The sequence below is a fragment of the Dreissena polymorpha genome, chromosome 5, assembly GCF_020536995.1.
Source record: "Dreissena polymorpha isolate Duluth1 chromosome 5, UMN_Dpol_1.0, whole genome shotgun sequence".
NCBI classification, from domain to species: Eukaryota; Metazoa; Mollusca; class Bivalvia; order Myida; family Dreissenidae; genus Dreissena; species Dreissena polymorpha.
The window spans coordinates 110,406,051-110,425,874 of record NC_068359.1 but is presented as its reverse complement, the minus strand read 5'-3'; the positions used below and the strand labels follow the sequence as shown (position 1 = coordinate 110,425,874).

Here is a 19,824-nt window from a genome sequence, read left to right as displayed (position 1 = left end):
TCTCTCTCTCTCTCTCTCTCTCTCTCTCTCTCTCTCTCTCTCTCTCTCTCTCTCTCTCTCTCTCTCTCTCTCTCTCTCTCTCATTTGTATGACCGTAATGGCTACAAGTGAATAAAAAAACATATACTAGTACCTCGAACTGGATTGAAACAATTGCTTGAAGTGTATTCCCGTTTCGGGCGGAGGGTGAGCAGGTGTTGTATAACGTCGAGGGCTGAACCATTAAGTTGAGCTTAAGCTAAAAGAAACAACAAAAACCTTTGCTCTTTTGACAATACACAGTAAACATCACTGACATCCTTAAAATGATAATATATTTTTTAAGAAAATGTTGAAACAGTTTAAATATTATAAGGCACCAATAAGTAAGGTTACATATTATTGCATTTCATAATTTTTGTTGTTGCAGAAATAAAATATGTCGTGCAGTATGACATCAATATTAGATAGTAATATCTCACTCTAAATTCGTATAAATTAAATTATGGCAGATGTTTAACATGAAATTTAATATCTGCATACATTCGTCAGCTTCCGTTTGCATTTTTGCTACTGACGTGTGCCTTTCTTATACGTACAACTGACGTGATATTTTATCCGGTACACGTTTGTTTGTTTATGAATAGAAATGTGTAGCATGTAATCTTCCGGTAATGTACCTGCAATTATGTGATCGTGTTTTATTGTGAGCACAGACTCTTTCTATGTTTTACTACTGAAAATTGCTTCTTCAATTGAAATTTGTGTCGAAGTGTTCTCTAATATTAAAGCAACAAACACACCGCGTGATATATCGATCTCAAGCTTTGTGCATGTCTTATTTCCTGCATTAGATCTTATGAAAGCCAGAAGACGATCAGCAAAGGTATTGACAAAAAACGACCTGACGCTACTGTTCTCCTTCATTAAACGCGGGGTCACGTGACAGTTTATGTTCATTCATACTGGTTTATAACGTATTGAATACTTAACGTATTGAATCAGCACGGAGGGTAGGGTGGTTTCAAAACATTTAATGACAAATTTCAAAACATGCAAAATTCTGTGAAAAAGTCCCTTAAGAATTGTTTACAGACAAACCAATGATTATGTCTACGTATATCAATATGAAAATCTTCTACATAAATGTGGGATCTTTCAATGCATATGTCTTCAACCACCGTAAAACATAAAAGCTAAAGATCGTATCAAAATGTCTTTCGCATGTTTTATTATATCTGGGCTTTATACCGATAAATTAAGCTGATTTTGTTATCTGGATTTATGATACTAATAGCTTCTACTTCGCATTGAATCTTGCCAATTTTAACAGCAAACCACACATGTTCAAAGACTGAATACCCACGCAACAACAGACTTGCCTTTAGGTTTACTTCTAAATCAACCATCATAAAAACGTATTAATAATTGTTCGTGTATTTTAAAAATCAAAATGGATCGGTCAGAAATTAGAGGTCGTTTAGAATGATTTGTTACATAAAACTGTTTGTTTATATTTAAAACGCGTGAGTCAAGTACACATTATTTTACATAATAGACATTACATCAAATTAGGTCACTCAACCATCTTGCTGCATACCGGTATCAGTTAATCAATCACTAATATAAGTTTGTGACAACTGCATATTTATTGTAATTTGATTTAATGCGTATTCACCATAATATCGTAAGCCGACGCTCGAAATATTACCAGATTTGGGTCTGCTCTTTCTATGACAAAGGATGATAACTTGAATAAACATCTAATTCACTTACGTCCGACCTTATTCTTCCTTAACGCTTTATAGTTGTTGTTTTCTAATGATAAAACATTTTATACATTTCAATTTTTATAAAAATATGCTGTTAACATTCAGAATCACTTTAAAGAGAATTTTGATTATTTTACGCCACCACACTTGAGTTACCCCGAATGTTAATGTAACTGTCGAGAAAATTTAAATAATATATGCAAGTAAGATTTTAACAAAATGATTTGATGTTTGTCGGTCAGACAGACGGACGGACGGACGGGAAGACGGACGGACGAGCGAGCATTCGGGCGGACGGACGGACATTGTACTGAATACTAGTAGCTACTCAGTTTAATATCCAGTAAGGATAAAGATATACATTTTCATAGGAAAAAACACTCTTTTATTCAAATATTTTGCTTGTAAATAGTTCATTGACTTAACACATACATTCACAGAAATATTACAAAGGTGAAAAGTTAACCTAAAAAGATACCGATTCTGTAGTGGAGATGAGCAAATATTGAATTTACATTTGCAAAATATATTTATACGGCGGCGGTTGGTTAATTTGTTTTAAATAAATACTATGCTAATTTGCTCTAAACGTACTTGAACAAAGCTAAAAATTTTGAAATCAATAAAATTAATATTTGCTGCAATTCATAAATGCTAATAATTGTGCTATTTTTATTCATATATAACTAGATCAACACACATATCCTCGAAATAAAAAACTGTTGCAACACCGATTGACATTAAAACCTTTTAATACAAGGGACGCCGTTTTAAATTCCGGTCGGGTTAAATTTTTGTGTTACTATTCAATTTAATGCTCTTAAATTATTGTGTTCCGTTGTTTCAATTTATCGCATATTAAATGAAACACTTATGCATTTGCATAAATATGTGACCCAGTCTATTCAAACGATGAAATATACGTTTGTGATAAGCCACTTTGTATACACCGGATGCACTTTTTAAAGTTACAGGAAGTTTTAAAGCATTTCATTACATTTAGTTCGCAGTTACATTTCAGATTTGCGTTGAAATGAATGTTTTAACAAAAATATTTCGGCTAATGCTAAAACATTGAGGTTCCGGTGTTTCAATTTATCACAAATTTAATGAAAATAAACTAACTTGAACATGTGCAAACAATAATTGGCAAAGTTTATTCAAACGATGAAAGATACGTTTGAAAAAAGCATTTTTGTATTTACCGGATGCAAATGCTAAACTTACAAGAAATTGTAAAGCATTATCTTACAATTATTCACAATTATATTTTTCTATTTGCGTTGAAATAAAGTTTCAACTTAAATATTTGTGTTTAGGTATGAAGCAAATTACACAAAACAGTTTAATGTAAATGATTATTGTAATGTTACTCCTCTCTGTTGTTTGATACCGCTATGTGGCTTAAGCCTTTGACGTAAGTTATATCTAAAACTCGGTATATTCACATACACGCCACTGTGATATCCCCATCATAATAATCCTCATTTTAATGTAAGGTATTGGTAAAAGCTGATCAACATTGCCCTGTCATTGAACTTTATTGTCGCATATTATTTTATCAACAAAGGCACTTAAAATACCTCCCGACGAACTTAATAAACTTAAATTGGCCGATTATCACGGTCGTTCTACATGTACATACTCTTCAACCCATAATGGTATAGCAAAAAAAAGCTAAACTGATCGTCGTAACCTTATATGATGATACCTGTTCAAGTGCAATCTAAGCTGTCTATTGAAAGAACTGTTATTGAATGATTATGTTCCACAACATGAAATTATATTATATTACATCTTAACAAGGTTGCAGTTAAAATTGTTTGTTTTTTTTACATTAATTTAGTGTTAACATTATGTATCGACGCTTATCAATCACTATGATGAATACATGTTTAGTTATAAAACTACTAAAATTAACAATAATACTAACCTCAACACCAACAATTACATCAACCACAACAATAACAATGGTGATCTTAACAATACTACTAGTACTAGTACTACTACTACTAATAATAATAATGTGTTTTGTAAATCTGATGTAGAATGATGATGCATTATTTATACCCGGTTATAAGAAGACCATGCAATATTTCCTCTACGGTCGCTGAACAAATTAACGTCTGAGCTGAACGATGCACACAAGTTCAAATATATTCTCTAAAAGTAGTTGATCATTTTACATAAATCTGCTCTAACGACCTCATTAATGACTGTTCGGGCAGTAAATGCTAATTATTGCAGAAAGCATATTGTCTGCAACTTTAACTTATCAAATTCGATTGTCGATCACTGCTCGTTACAAACTCGCAAGGTTATAAAACCACCATTACCGAAGAGAGTATACACGACTTTAATGTCACGATTTTATTTTCTTAAGTTATACCATTTCCAATATTAACGATGGATAGGATGAAATATAAGTACTCGTATGATTAATCAAATGTTGTGTGCTTTATTGAAATTCAAAACGAATACGTTTACGCCGACACAGACGCGCCTCGTGTTTATTGTTGAAACTAAATTGTACCGATGTTTCGTAGGATCAAACATGTACAGACTCGTGGAGATTTCTTGAAAAACGCGATGCAACATGTTTTGGTGAGACGATTGGATTGCATTCGCCATAAGGGAAATACGCATTCTATAGGCTACTTCAAACATAGGGATTATACCACGTGATTAAAAGAGCTAAATTGGTTATACGTTGATGCTATTTCACGAATGTAAGGATTGTTTAAATTAAGGGAGGCGTCGGTTTGGTACATGCGTGATTCTGTAATGCGTTTCGCTTTATTTAAAAAGTTATAATGAGGATATTTATATGAACCAGGATTGTGTAGGATGAGTTTAATTGTTGTTGTGAGTCGTGTGTTAAAGGTAATTAACAACTTTAAAATAAGCTTAAATGTTTAACATTTGTTTATAATTCATATATATTGTGGTGTGATTGTTTAGGTATGTTTATGAACATACACGAGTACTAGAGTGATACAGTTCTCACAATCAAACACATTAAATAAAAACATCACTCTGAAGTATGAATTTCAGACTCGTTAATCACTAACTGATGGTATCTGTATACCATACATTGTTTGTGTTTTTATAAAACGTTTATTGAACAGTGGAACGGCATTTCATAATTTCTTATTAGCAAATAAAATAGTCAGACACACAGTTTGATTTTGCAACAACGTGTGCAGTATGGAGCCTAACGGTGTTGAGAAAAGTTTGAATTTGACGTTGGTCTGTAATATGAACATGGCTCACCAGTTCAGTCATTCGGACACCGGAAAATGGTTCCTGATTATCGCGTATATAGTGGTCTTTCTAGTTGGATTAATCGGCAATACCCTTGTCTGTGTTGTCATATGGCGCAACAGAGTAATGCGGACGGTGACGAAAAATTTTTTTGTCAATCTCGCCATCGCAGACATCGCAGTTTTTTTTTTATGTGTCTACCTATTACATTGCTTGTTGACGTCGCCGGCGCGTGGTTCTTTGGTGACTTCGTCTGTAAACTAAACCAATTTACAATGGTAAGTAGCTTCAAATTAAAAATACCCTAACACTTGTGAACGTTTTACAGTATATCACACGGGTAAAGAGAAAGAGCAACTACACACTCGTGTTTTTTGCAATTAATATTACAATTATGTTTGATAATGGTATTATTGATGTACAACCTTTTGTTAAGGAAAACCGAAAACGGAAACATGTGTGTACAACAACAAGATTAGTGTAGTATTAATCAAGCATATACATGTAGCAGTACACTTTTCTTTCGAAATTATTATAATACTGTCAGATATAATTATACGATAATTAAATTCAAATGTATAAAGAACGGAGATGTTTCTTTTTAACTATCCCAATAATCATATCATCTTCAAACAAATGATATCTCCTTTTTTAAATATTTATTTCTATATAGTTTTGAATTTGATATATTGTATCTCCGACTGTCTTTTATATAATTACTTAAACCAAACAATTAGTATTGGACAACGTAGCAAGGTGGATATCTTTGTCTGCCGTTGTTCATTCAATTGCTTATAATGTATCCTGAGCGGTATGAGGGAAGGATAACTTACCTCAATACCTGTTTTTATCTTCCAATGGAAGATCTAGAGCTATTCGAATAAAATTTATACTGGAAGTGATTTAAATTAGCAATACACTTCGACGTCTAAACCAACACGATTCTAACCATACACGACACATAAATAGAACAATTACAAAATTAATTAACTAATTGTTTATAAACCAACCACGTGTACACAAATACAAAGTAACTGTATCGTTCTTGCAGCTATACACATAAACCATCTTGTTAAATTCATCCTGGTGAATTATTCTGAATATTAAGTAATAGGCAAAGTACTGTCGTGTCGAAATCGCCTTCAGTACTTTATGTACAATCGTTCAAAATCAAAATGCATGTTATCTCCAACAAAATAAATTTCAATGGCAAAGCTGCAGTTTAGGTTTCACACTGTGCATTATTTAGCAACAGCTTGAATGTTTGATTGTAATATGAATTATTGCGCTTGACATGTGGGAACAATATTGTAAGGGGATATTAATTTGTGCGGTTGGATATTCTATTACAAATGCTATAAATTAACTAAAGTTTATAAAGGCAATGGCAGATGATAACATAAAGAATACAATACCATATGCACCTACTTTACTAAATATAATACAATATGCGCACTGATTAAAGCGAGATTATACGATTTTTTTCAAATATTTATGAATGTATATAAAATGTGTAATTTTAAATTGTAACTAATTATATATATATATTTTAATATAAATTAAAATAAAAGTTAAGAAGAACATGTGTTCAAAATGCGAAATAAGCCAGATATTCAATTCTGAAATCGAAAATGTCTGTACAGTCGAATTGGCCAGCATGTATATAATGCATGTACTATGTGAGCCTTAATTTAGTTTTACGGTTCATTTTTAATTTCCTGCAACGATATATATTCATACGACACACGAACACTTACTCTGATCCTAATAAAAGACGAGTGCTTCGGTTATTGTAGAAAAATATGTACGAAATATCTTCGTCACAATCGTCTCGGGCGCTTATTTGACTTTGCTGCTTTATATGAAATTCGTCTTCAAGGCTATTGATAATGCATAGCGTTTATAATATAATAAATGTACACTATTTCGTATCTTAAATAAGAATAAAATGTAAATATGTATACTAAAGCGTCGTTTGACGTCATTGAATGAAATCACGTGTGCATTAGCCCCATATGTAAAATATCGTTAAAAGAGTTGTATATTACTTATAAATCACGATAATGCAAAAGGATTTCAGACTCTAGTAATTGTGTTTGTAATATGTATGTAATACAGATGAAAACTATGTATTACTTTCATGTGTTCTAGCTTGGTTCGCTTATTATTTGTATCAGACATTTCACTAGACTAAAGTGTTACTTATTGTTAAAAGGGAATATACCAAGTATTGTTTATTAATGCAAAATAGTTTATCTTTGTAAAATGTGCTCTTCAATACATGGAAAATGAGGAAAATCCTTAAAATAATGATGTAATCGGATGTCTAAAAAATGATTTCTAATTTTTATAAGTTTGATCATAAATAATATCGATTGTATGTTAATCATTTAGATACAATTACACGAAAGAAGATAGCTTCCCGAAACATGAACTTATTTGAAAAAAATAAAATTCGGAAGCGTAAACACATTTTCATTTACAGATATTTATAACTGCAGACGATCCCTTTTCCGGTTTTTTACATGTAGACGTCGGAAGATGGCTTATTAAAGTATTATTCGACATCTTACAATTGTAAGATGCTCGCAAATACTTACAGATGTGACATTATTTCAACGCATACACGTGAAATAATATATATCTTACACTTTATAACAAACAATAAGTTAATCATATTAAAGCGGAAATGTTCTACCTTTGGTCGTGAAACAAGGTACACTCTATAGCATGCGACGAAAATCTCTTTCATGGATTTGATTATATTTATGTTTCATGTCTTCATAAATGTTTTTTCGTGCATTAAAGAGGAAACACAAACTAAACCGTCTGAAATCGGTTCCACGCAAGATTGAACGTGTGTGCCTTTGTATTACAAGCAACATGTTGTTCTCTTTACAGACGTAATCGATATCTGTGTCTGTTCTTACACTAAGAGCAATATCCGTTGAACGTTGGTATGCGATTTGTCATCCGTTGCGTTTCCGATAGCACTACGCGACGCGCCCGTGTCATCACTACTGCAATTTGGATTGTTACTGCAAGCGTCGCTCTTCCGGAAACAATAGCCTCTAGAACTGTTAAGACCTGTGAAGAAGAAATGCTGTTTACTGCTTGCTACCCGGTTGATCTTGGCTACAAGGGGCTCATGATATGGCAGTTTGTTATAATTGCTGCACTGTATTGCGTTCCCATCTGCCTTATGGGTTTCACCTATTCAAACATCGCCTTTATCCTGTGTACCGGACGGATACCAAAGGAATCACGTAAAGAGTTACTCATATGCGTTAATATATTCAACAGCGTTTTGTGTTAATTATGAGTTTATACTGATTCCTTTTCACGAATATAGTACCAAGTGATGACATATGGTTTCTATACTGCAAATGCCGCTTAAGTTTCAAATCAATGATATTTTATGTATAATAATCGTTCATATAAGCACATTTATTATTTGAAGGACACAAACACAGTGCTGTTTTTTTTTTCTTAACGAATACGTTTTAGTCAATGCTAGGTTTTTAGGTTGTAAAACTGTAATCGGAGAAACACTCCAATAAATGAATCATGCAATCGAAACCTTTTTATTGCAAAGTCATGAAAAAAGTAACATACATTAAAAAACAAATGTTTTATGGTTATGTTTCAAGAAATAAATGTGAATGTCATTGCCGATACAAGTAGACTTAGTTTAAGCAAACTACAAAAGCACTACTAGATCTATTAAAGCACTGTACATGTCATTCAAAAACCTTTTCAATGCAAGCAATGCATTGTAAAATGGCTTAAAACTATGCTGCTTTTTGATTATTTGTAAAGAAATGAATTGTTACATTTAATCCGATACAATTATACTTAGAACAATACAGAATACCTGAATCATAGTATAAGTATCAAAACAATGTACAGTTTTGCTGTTGCTTGTTTTTACAGACACACGTGCTGCGATGTTGAACGGCAGAAATTGGAATGATAACGATGAGCACATTGAATCGCGCAAAAAGGCTGCCAAGATGCTCTTTGCAATTGTGGCTCTATTTGCCATGTGTTTCTTTCCAAACCATCTGTTAAATGTCTTAAGGTAATACATCAATAAAGCTCCTTAAATTGGTGCAAGCTTTGGTTCGACTTATCAGTAAACGTAAGGAAAGGTAATGGCTTGTAGGTTTTCATGGATAAAATACAAGCATGATAAATGGCTTAAACGATTTTACATACTAACGCAATGAGTTAACATTTCAAAAGTTCATGTTTCTGATTAAATAACACTGTATTCTTATGATTTTCTTCGATATATAAAACACATTTTGCAATTTTCGCGATAGCATATGCATATCGTGATGCTGATGCATTTATAAATGCTATTCGTACACAATTTAGCAATCTTCTTATAAAGTATTATCAAATTCACTTAGATGTCTGTCTGTTTAAAATCTAAAGATATGAATACTTTTAAGTTGGTTATAACATTTGATTGTATACAAATGCAATCACACAAAAACAAGTAAAATTATTTTATTATAAACTGCTGATCAGTGTTAATATAAACAGGCAAATAAACTGCAGATTGTTACTCAAGAAATTCACAGACATGTAAAATCGTAGATCAGAATCGAAAAAACGTATATTATTCATTCCACAGCTGTATACATATGATACACTGATACGGCCAGATTTGTTAAATACAATACAATTATGAATTCGTCCTTTACCTGACTCTAGGTTACCAACAGTCCTTCATTGTGTCCGTCGTTTGGTCACTCGCCTGTCCGTCTGCTCGTGTGTTCTCTCGAAATTTGACCTTGCTAATAGCTAAAACAGTATCTAAGCTAGCATAATCACACTATGCATGAGAATAGAAGCCAATTAGGCAAATATACCCTCTATTTAATGTATTTGTCAGACATAAATTGTTGTGTCTAAAATGACGAAAATAATTAAAAACTAAAAAATGGATCTTGCGAACACTCAACAAGTACTGAAGATGAAACTTGGTAAGTGGATAGAATGTAATATGGACATGCTAATTCCGACAAACATGTTGGTATGTATTTGTACACATTTTATTGTTACAAGAAAAAATATAGGTTGTTAAAACATGGTATTAATATAGAGAGTTAATACGGAGTGTACACGTTCTTGCAGCTTTTTATGTTATTCCTGCCGCCTAAATGTCCGTCCGAAAATACGTATCTTACAATAACTCAGAAAGTGATTAAGCTGCAAAGAAGTAGTTCGAAGTAATACACTATTAATGTGCTTCGTCTTACAAAACTAGTGGCTGTTATCATTACAGAAAGCTAACATATTGCGCCTGCGACAACTTCAAATATACTAAAGCTGTATTGATTGAAACACGCTGTTTGGGTAGAGGCGCAAATGGGAAATGAACAATGCATTACTGATTGTTTCTTGTGACTTGAATTAGGTTTTAATAAGTTAAAGAAATGCATGAACAATACAATCCGCATTATGCGATAAACGTTAATGCAAATAATACGAATTCCAGTTGGTGATTGCTTTTCGCCTTTGTACATGGCTTTTCAATGTACTCTACCTTCCCAAACACAATTGGATGGAACTAAGTTTCCCATGACCTTTGTCAAAAGAAAGTCAAAACGTGTTGATAAACTAATATAAATTAAAACCCTTCGAAGTTTGGATTTCACAATAATTAACAAAACCTATATGAATGCATAAGTCTTCCCTCCATACGTTGAAAAAGATGTAAATATTTTACCGATTTCCTTTGAAAATATTCATGTTTTTTCATGTTATTAGTATCGTATTTAGAAGGTACATTTTTTTAATTTATTTTATGTTTTTCATTACATTTAAAATACGCTGGTTTTACGGAACACGTGGAAAGAATAGACAACTTTGCGCTGGTAGCATATCTGGCGATATTTCTCAACAGCTGTATGAATCCCGTCATTTACAATTTTATGAGCGGTAAGCACTCAAGTTTGATGATTATTGGCTCTCATTACTACAGGAAAAACGCACGTTTTTGATGGATCATTATTCTTTGAGGCTATACTTAGATTATTAATTATGTTTTGTTTATGATGTCTGACTTTACACCACTAATATCATAAGACTTACCAAAACAGCAATAGTAATGCACATTTCATAAGAGTTTTAAATGTTTAGTTCTATTCATATGTATGCAAAATGAGCATGCATGCAAAACGTTTATCGCATATTAATAATTTACGAGATATGCGCACTTAAATCTAAACCAAAGCACGCAAATCATGAAATTTGACGCAGTATTATCATAATGACGTGTATTGCAGACAAGTTTCGGAAAAAATTCCGCCATCAAATACAAAACTTGTTCTCGTTGCTAAACGCCGGATCACCGGAACAGATCGACGTTCAACAATGGTTACAGCGTGATATTTACTGGGGGCAATCACGTGAGCTGCAATATGACACACTCCACAGCAGCCGTGGCACACGAAGAACAGGCGAAAATTGAGGAAATCGTGTATTGTATGTACTTTATTTTCTTATATTGTGTTCAATGATATAAGTGTTTTGATCTAAATATATTGTCAAAGGAATGCGATGTCAGTGTAGATCAGTCAATTATGTGTTATAATTAATATAGTATACGGTTTAATGAAAAATAACAGAAAATGAATGTTTACAATATTAGTTATTCCAATAAGTAATACACTGCGTAATGAAGTGGTTCGACGCCAATTTTCTTGTATGTAATTATATTATGGGTCTTACCCCTGTGCTTCATTAAGGCTTTGTTTTTGATAAAATTGTTGTAAGAACGTTGTTTATTTGCAAACTGCCAAAGTTCGCATGTTCTTTAAAACGAAATATGTCTTGGGCTAAATAAATATGCCAATATACACACTAATTCACTAATAAACAAATCAATTTAAAATATATGTTTAAACTTTCACGCGATTTTAATTTGTATTGAATAAATAAAATGTGTCTTAGTGTGGTACCGTCCATGTGACAGTGCTTCTTTAAATGGCATTCGCCATCATTTACTTTAATATATTTAATTTATAAAATGTATTTCTCTGTGCAACACTTGCATGGCCATGTGAAGAAATTACCAGCAAACTTTTATAGAACGCCACTATTGTTGTGTCGTTTATCATTCTTATCTTGCCTGTGTTTATATGATTAGTAGCACTGTGTTAACATTTTTTAATGAAGCCGTGCCCTTCAATGAACTTCCACTACTGCAATTAATTGAAATTGAAATTGCAAAACATTCTCTCGCACAAACTGTTTCTTAAAGATTGATTTCGAATACAATGAGTTCAGCTCAGTTAGGGATCTATTATTTTCGATTCAATATAATCCACGCTTAAAAAAAATATTTTGAACCACAAGTAAGAACAGTAGGAACAACTGAAACTCATAAACATGCATGTGTGATGTAACGGTCACATTTTAGTAAATTGTATAAATTTTACCTCGTTCATATATTCGTTCATATATTCGTGTACATAAAAACAAACGTATGGACTATAATTTGGTATTGTTATCAGATTGGGCATGCCAATCAAGAGTGGTTTTGTATTTACAACTCAACAGAGCAAACCAATCTAAGTAGGTAATTGAATGTAAAAACAGTCAATTAACTGAGTTTGCATAGTTGACATCTTAATGTGAGCTTTGCTGTTAACTTATTAAATATAAACCGTGAATATTAATGTAGCTTCCGGTTAACATGAGAGTCTTTAGAATTTACCATACACTTTGTACAAACTCCACACGCAACCTTCATTTTGGTTTTTCCTTGTCTGGTTTCCAACTCTTAACGATAACCATCTTCTCATTATGGTTTACACAAGTAAACCGATTTAAATCTTGATTTATTACAGTTGTTAATGATGCGTTTGAAAATACTTATACACAAATATAATTATCTTCAATTTTGTTAATTTTAAGTATCTATATGCCGTAAACAGTGAAGCTCTTTTGTGTTATTTGATTGAAGCTGTTAAAGGCCTTTCTTGTATTATTTTGTTGTATTTTATAGAACTATGCTTAGTTTATTGTTAAATTGTAAAGTGTCAATAAAGATTTCTCATAATCGGGATACTTCTTCCGAAACTTCAGATCGTATTTAATTTGCGTTACCTAACCCCATCTGTGAGCAACCGACGAATACAAACATGTGCACAGGAATCACAAAACACTGTTCAATCAGCAACTAGAAAGTAACGGCCGAGAAGTGAGCCGAGCCGAGCTATATTGCCCAGAATTTATGGATCCTGGATGGTTTAGGTATGTATGTGGCGTCACATTGACGGTCATGAACGTGGTAAACTGCAACTCTACCAATGTAGATTACGCGGTGCGTTGTTTCAAGTGCAAAGGCTTCAAGAACTAAAGGGAAAACGAGCACACCTGATATCAGCGACATCTCTCCCGCATGCAAGCAACACATAATCCTGGCATTTTGTTACAACCGCCACACGAAGCTTTGTGGATTCGTAACAAAAACCCTTAATTCAGTTGTTGAGCCTAAACACGAAGGACATTGAACGAATGCTGAATTAATATCACAGCATGAATCTTGACATAAATAATGAGGCGAATTCAACAATCGATGTAAACCGTAGCGCCGTCTATTTCACTTTTTGTTTTTCAAAACGGGACGTATTATAGTTTTACCCTTGGCGGGCGGGCGGCGGCGTCCACAGCAGTATCCGCTCTCTAATTCAAATAGTTTTCATCCCATCCGATCTTCACCAAACTTGGTCAGAAGTTGTTTCTGGACAATATCTAGGTCAAGTTCGAATATGGGCCATGTCGGGTGAAAAACTAGGTCACTGGGTCACTTAGTGCATTTCAAGGATTTAGCATGTTGTCCGCTCTCTTATTGAAGTAGTTTTCATTCGATCTTCACCAAACTTGGTCAGAAGTTGTATCTAGACAATATATAGGTCAAGTTCGAATACGCGTTATGCTGGGCCAAAAGCTAGGTCGAGGGGTCACTTAGTGCATATCAAGTATAAAGCATTGTATCCGCTCTCTAATTGAAGTACTTTTCATCCGATCTTCGCCAAATTTGATTACGCGAAAAAAGGTAGCCGTAATCGTACGTGTATCTACACACTTGTAATTTTTTTTTCAAACAGCGGCAAATAAGAGCAAGTTTAACATTCATGTAGTATTGATTGAGACAATTTACAACATTGCATTAAAACCGCCAATCCACAATTTATTACGATGTAATACTTCCGGACAATATGTGGATGTGTTTGCTTCGTGCAGCACGGGAACTAACATATATTTGTGATAGCATGGTATTCTATTCGACCAGCAAGATTAAAAGAATATGAGAGCATTTAAAAAAAATTGCACGCTGGTTGATCGTTACGTCTTGAATCGGAACATGTTCGTTACGCACATCAAACACATGTATTATAGAATTGTATCAGACATAACGAAGTTTTGCTCTGCTGACAACACTCCTCTCTCTATATAGTATTAACTATGTTTAAACCGACTTATTAATGACACGACATTAGCATACGAGAAATTGAACAGACTATTCAAGAATGTATGTTTCCCCAGCAAAACTTCCGCCTATGTCATACATTTAAAAGCAGTCTGTTCTTAGACTATTGACTATTACACATTGTTAATTGACTATTACTATAGACTATTCATGTAGTGTATTCATGTCTTTTTTGGACTTATTATGGTAAGACATACCCACAACGTCTTTTCTATCTTCTACTATCTTATATAAGTATGAGGCCAAGTTTAGCGTGTACACGATATAAACATTACTTCACTTGTAATGTGATCGTTTTCTTTACACATACTGGATAGCATGCTATTCAGTAGAAGAGGTTTTTTATGACAATAAATTGCTAAATTAAACAACTTTTTTCAATTTCTGTGTTGTTGTTGCATCGATTTTCTTATAAGACGCATACATGAATTTGTAGTAATTGCAATTATTATCAGCTATATATAAGCCATATATTACCCTCACTTTATGTTAAATACCAAACTAATAACCTCATATTAAAGGACAATTTATTTATTTATCTATGGCCTCTCGATCCTCCGAGTATTATGCTTAAAGCAAAATCAATTCAAGAATAGTGCATTATGTTTGCCTTTATATATATATGTATTACTTTTATAATATTACAATTTCTTTTTCTACAATTTCAATATAAATCATTCAAATACGAATATTTTATTAAGCAAACCAGTAAAATGTATTTTAAATATGTGTATGTACAGTTTTGGATTGCCATGTGTTGTAGCATCATTAATGTTTAATGGTTTGATCATTTAAGAATGTAAACCCCTTTTAAACAGGGTCACACTCTTAAAACTGTATACATAACATTACATTTAATATCTACCCTCACACGTTTGGATTGTGCGGTCACACATTCATAATGTACACTCAATCAACTCCGTTTAGATTGCGATTGCGATTATTGCAAGAGGCTTGTAGTTACGTATGTGTACTTATTTTTACAGCGATACCGGAAGCATCGGTCACGATTTTTCGAATTTCCATTGTTTAATGACAGAATGACATCTTTGATAATAATTTGCAACAAATAAAGCTGAAGTGGCTTTAGATTCCATGAATAATGGCAACTCATATTTGTATAATATGTGAATAACGTTCTCAAGCTATCGGGTGTCATAATGTGCACGATTGTGCGATCTTTATTACAAACATTAAGTGATTTATGATTTGCATAGACTAAGTTAATGGATTGTGCGACATTGATATCTCGGCTGATGAACTAAACCTAAGCTTTTTTTTACAGCATGCCTTTGACATAAAAGAAAGCCAACACCACTCATTAGCAACTTTAGAATTATCCATACCGTGCACTTAAAGTTATAAGTTCACAGTTGGGGACTCTGAATGTTTAACACCATACAATCGAAAGTGTTTCGTTTTATTATCTAACATATACGCTTACAACTACAGCAGCAGAATTGAACTATTATATTATATAGTATGCTACCCTATATGAATGGCAAGGGATCAATTAGCAAACAGCAAAACACACAATAAATGCACTTCAAACCGTAATTGCATTTCACATGTAGGCAATGTGGCTTTGCATCACCCAATATTAAAATCTTTGCACCAGCCAGCATGAAGAAAAAATCTAAGATCGACAATTACCGCATTTTATTGAGTATGGTTTCTCTCCTCCCTTTGCAAAATACCACCCAATTAGCCAATCACGTGTACTTAAGGCGCAAACAGCACTTATGCAGCATGATCGATTATGTACTTGTCCACAGTGTTCTTCGGAAAGGTCTGCCTTCTAAGTTTATTTTTGAGCAAACAATTACAGAAGACAAACGGTTTAACTTTGCGACATGTATTCTGGCAAGATTGGCGAAACTATCGAAAATCATATTCAAGTAGAGCTCTTCTGATAGGTCCTTATAATAATTGTTGATTTACTGTATTTTGAACTTACATTAATACCCGAACGCATGCAAAAAGACACATGGAAATCTCGAATACTCGCTGAATTAAGACTTATAACGTTATTAAAAAATTTCCCATGATATACGCATATATCGAAAGTTGTGCGTGATAGTTGTATGTGACATATGTAACCTTAAAAGTTTCAATTTTATTAAGCGTGCGTAACAAAATTAATGTATCCTGCAACTTAGTCAACGGATTAAACGATGCCCCCTCGTGTTGTTTTAAGTGTACCCGAGTATGTAACTATTTCATTTCATCTTTTTATACATACGCTTATGTATGCGTTGCTTGTCTTTGAACAATCATGTATAAAACTTTGTTATGCAATTAAAGTGGTATAAAGCATTTCATCATTTAACTTCCAATTACCGCTAACACATTTGCTTGCATGTCGTGTACTTCAATCAATATACTAATTCACATACACACTATATTGAACATTTAAACACACTGGTTTGCAATTGTTATTAAAGTATATTATATATCATGTATGTTCGTGTGTCCCGTTGTTTCTTTTTCAACCCAATCTTTGCACTGAGGATCAGCTGGTGACAAACTAGTTACGACAGAGCTTTTAACGGTGTTAACTTTATTTGTTAATGTTTACAAACATATATTAATTCAATTAATACTTGTTGAAATTTATATCTAAAATTGTTTGCTATATGATCCAACTCGCAAATAATAACGTTCAACATATTGTATCTAGATCAAAATATAATATCACTATGTTTCAATAGTTCAAATAAGGAATGGAACAATTCTTCACAACTGTAATACTAGTTTGCAATCACTAGTATAAGTTAGTGTTGGGGAGAAAAGTATTAATTTCAGCATTTTATTTAATATGCGATTTAACACTTTTTATTTAATTGTTTAAGAATCCTTAAATAATGTTTAACTATGTTGAGTCTTTTTTAAATTTGCTGTAATATAAAATTTCCCTACAAAAGTTTAATTTTAAATTAATTTGTATCCATTCAACTATAATTTAAAAGAAAGTATAGACTTTATCCATCAAAGGGTAAGGTTCAATCCATTGTACATGGATCAAACGAAAATAACAATGAAAAGTTATTTGGTGAATGTTATTATTACATAAAGGATAAACCGGTAGAATATGTGAAAATAAGTGCGTTAATTGCAAAATTAAATGTGGAAGCCGTGACATCGCCGATGGTAGCCATATGAAAGATATTGGATCGTAGAATAAACGCAGTGAAAATGCTTAAGGTCACTGTGGAAATGCCGGTTACGTTAACAAAATAACAGAAACGCCGTTATAGTTGTTTGTGTGTTGATTTCTCAAAGAAAAAAATCACCGTTTCCATAAACTGATTGTTTTGGTGGTAGAGAAGAAGTCGATCCGGTGTGACGGCGGTATAATTTTACCATATCAAATATAATGCCTAATGGTGAGCACCCTAAGCGTTCTTTGCGTTTGGGAGCCGTCTGGGTGCAGTCACATGACGACCCACGGCGCCCTTGGTCATACTTACACGACCAGGGTTTAAGTGAGAACTTATTTCAACTTATCAGGTGTTTGTCATTTTAATAATTTACTCCATTTTGCATATAAAGTTGGCCTACAAAAGTCAGCGTTCTTTTAAGCGGTTGATGTTAGGAAGTACGTATTACTTTGTGCATCAAAATATGCATGAGGCGATCGATCTAAACGTCGTAATAATATTGTATGTAACGCAACTGTACGCATGTTTTTTAATCATTTTAAGAAGTTATAAAAACATATATGCAAGTATATGTTTTTAATTTCATTAAGTAATATTTTACATGTTTATATATACAGCTGCAGACAAGATAATAAAGTATTTGATTGTAAAAAAAAACAGACAGATGAAATAATATTTATTTCCTTGATTGGTATTTGCTCTTAATAATTTTGTTAAACGTAAAACAACAATCTATTTATTTTGATTTTTTTTTTACATTTTATATAATCTGTTAACGTTGTTGTTTTTTTTTGCAAACAAATTGCTTTAACATGGCTTTAATCATTTCCAACACCAGCTGTGAACTAAAAAACCATAAAAATGGTTAAAATCACGTTGCATTTTAAGGTGTGAAAACAGTCCGTTGAATGTTTTAAATGGCATTCTTTTAATTTAATTAAGTTTTAGTTTCTTTACTATGATCAGTCTCTTTTTACAGCATGCTATGCGATTGTGATGTTCAAACACATGGTATATGTTTTCTTTCCATGAAAAAATACTATGAAGTATCGAAATCTCCATTTTTCAGTTGGTAATTTAACCCCACCGAAATTCTTTGTTCCTTGTATATTATCAATCTTCAACATACATACTGTAGTTTCAACATAGTTTCAACTACGATTGCTTAACATGACTGATCTGATTTATGTCCACAAATAAATAAGTTAAGTTCGTTATTATTGAATACTTTATTTTTATAAATAAAACGGGATACTATCTTTACAGTGTATAGTTTTGTAATAATCTGCTTTGCACACAGTACTCATATTTTTACAATATATCTTATAGGATAACAGTTCAGTATAGTGACATTACATTACTCAGATCATCGACAGGTTTTTTATTTGGTTGTTGAAATTTATGAAGGACGTATCGTCGTTAATAAAATATATTGATATATTATTTTTAATATTTTGACATTTTATTGTCTCAGCGATGCTATGTGCACAGTAAAGCAAAAGTACATCGTTTACGCGCATCGTTGGGTTTGGTCTTTTTATTTTCATTTTCAACTCTAGATCAATCTTTTACCATATTGAACATACATTGTATTCGTTATCAAACATTTTAGCCATTTAACAATGAGATGCTTGCTTCCCTAACAGCATTATGCTGATCACACGTCTGTTGTGTAAAAGTTCAGCATTAAGTCTTGCGATTAACTGCCCGATTTATCAATATTTTGATTCATTTAAAGGTACAGGCTGTATACCATCACATAGTTGTTGTGTGAACTACATATGGATTTACTTACATAATTTACGTAGATGCTAAACTACATGAGTGTACATTTCACTGTCTTCCGTTCGTTCTCGAATGTGAGAATAAAATCTGCTTTCATAACCATTGTTTATACTTTTTTATAATTATTGCCATTCAGTACAAGCCTCCTCATCTAAAAACATCGCGTTTACAAACTTCGCAGTGTACTCGCAGTCAAATAAGCACAACATAGTGTGGAGCAAGTTCATTTTCAGTTACTATTTCATATGTCAGCATTTAAATTGTTTGCAGGTATGTCGTTAACTTTCCAGAAATTGCAATTTGGTATACCAAGATTTTCTTATCAATACTTATATTTAAATTTACTAGACAT

At 32.7% G+C, this 19,824-nt stretch overlaps 1 pseudogene; it reads left to right on the top strand.

Moving 5' to 3' along the window:
• The first annotated feature begins 5,015 nt into the window (after nt 1–5,015).
• LOC127831545 (orexin receptor type 2-like) lies at nt 5,016–11,499 on the top strand (annotated as a pseudogene).
• The last annotated feature ends 8,325 nt before the right edge of the window (nt 11,500–19,824 follow it).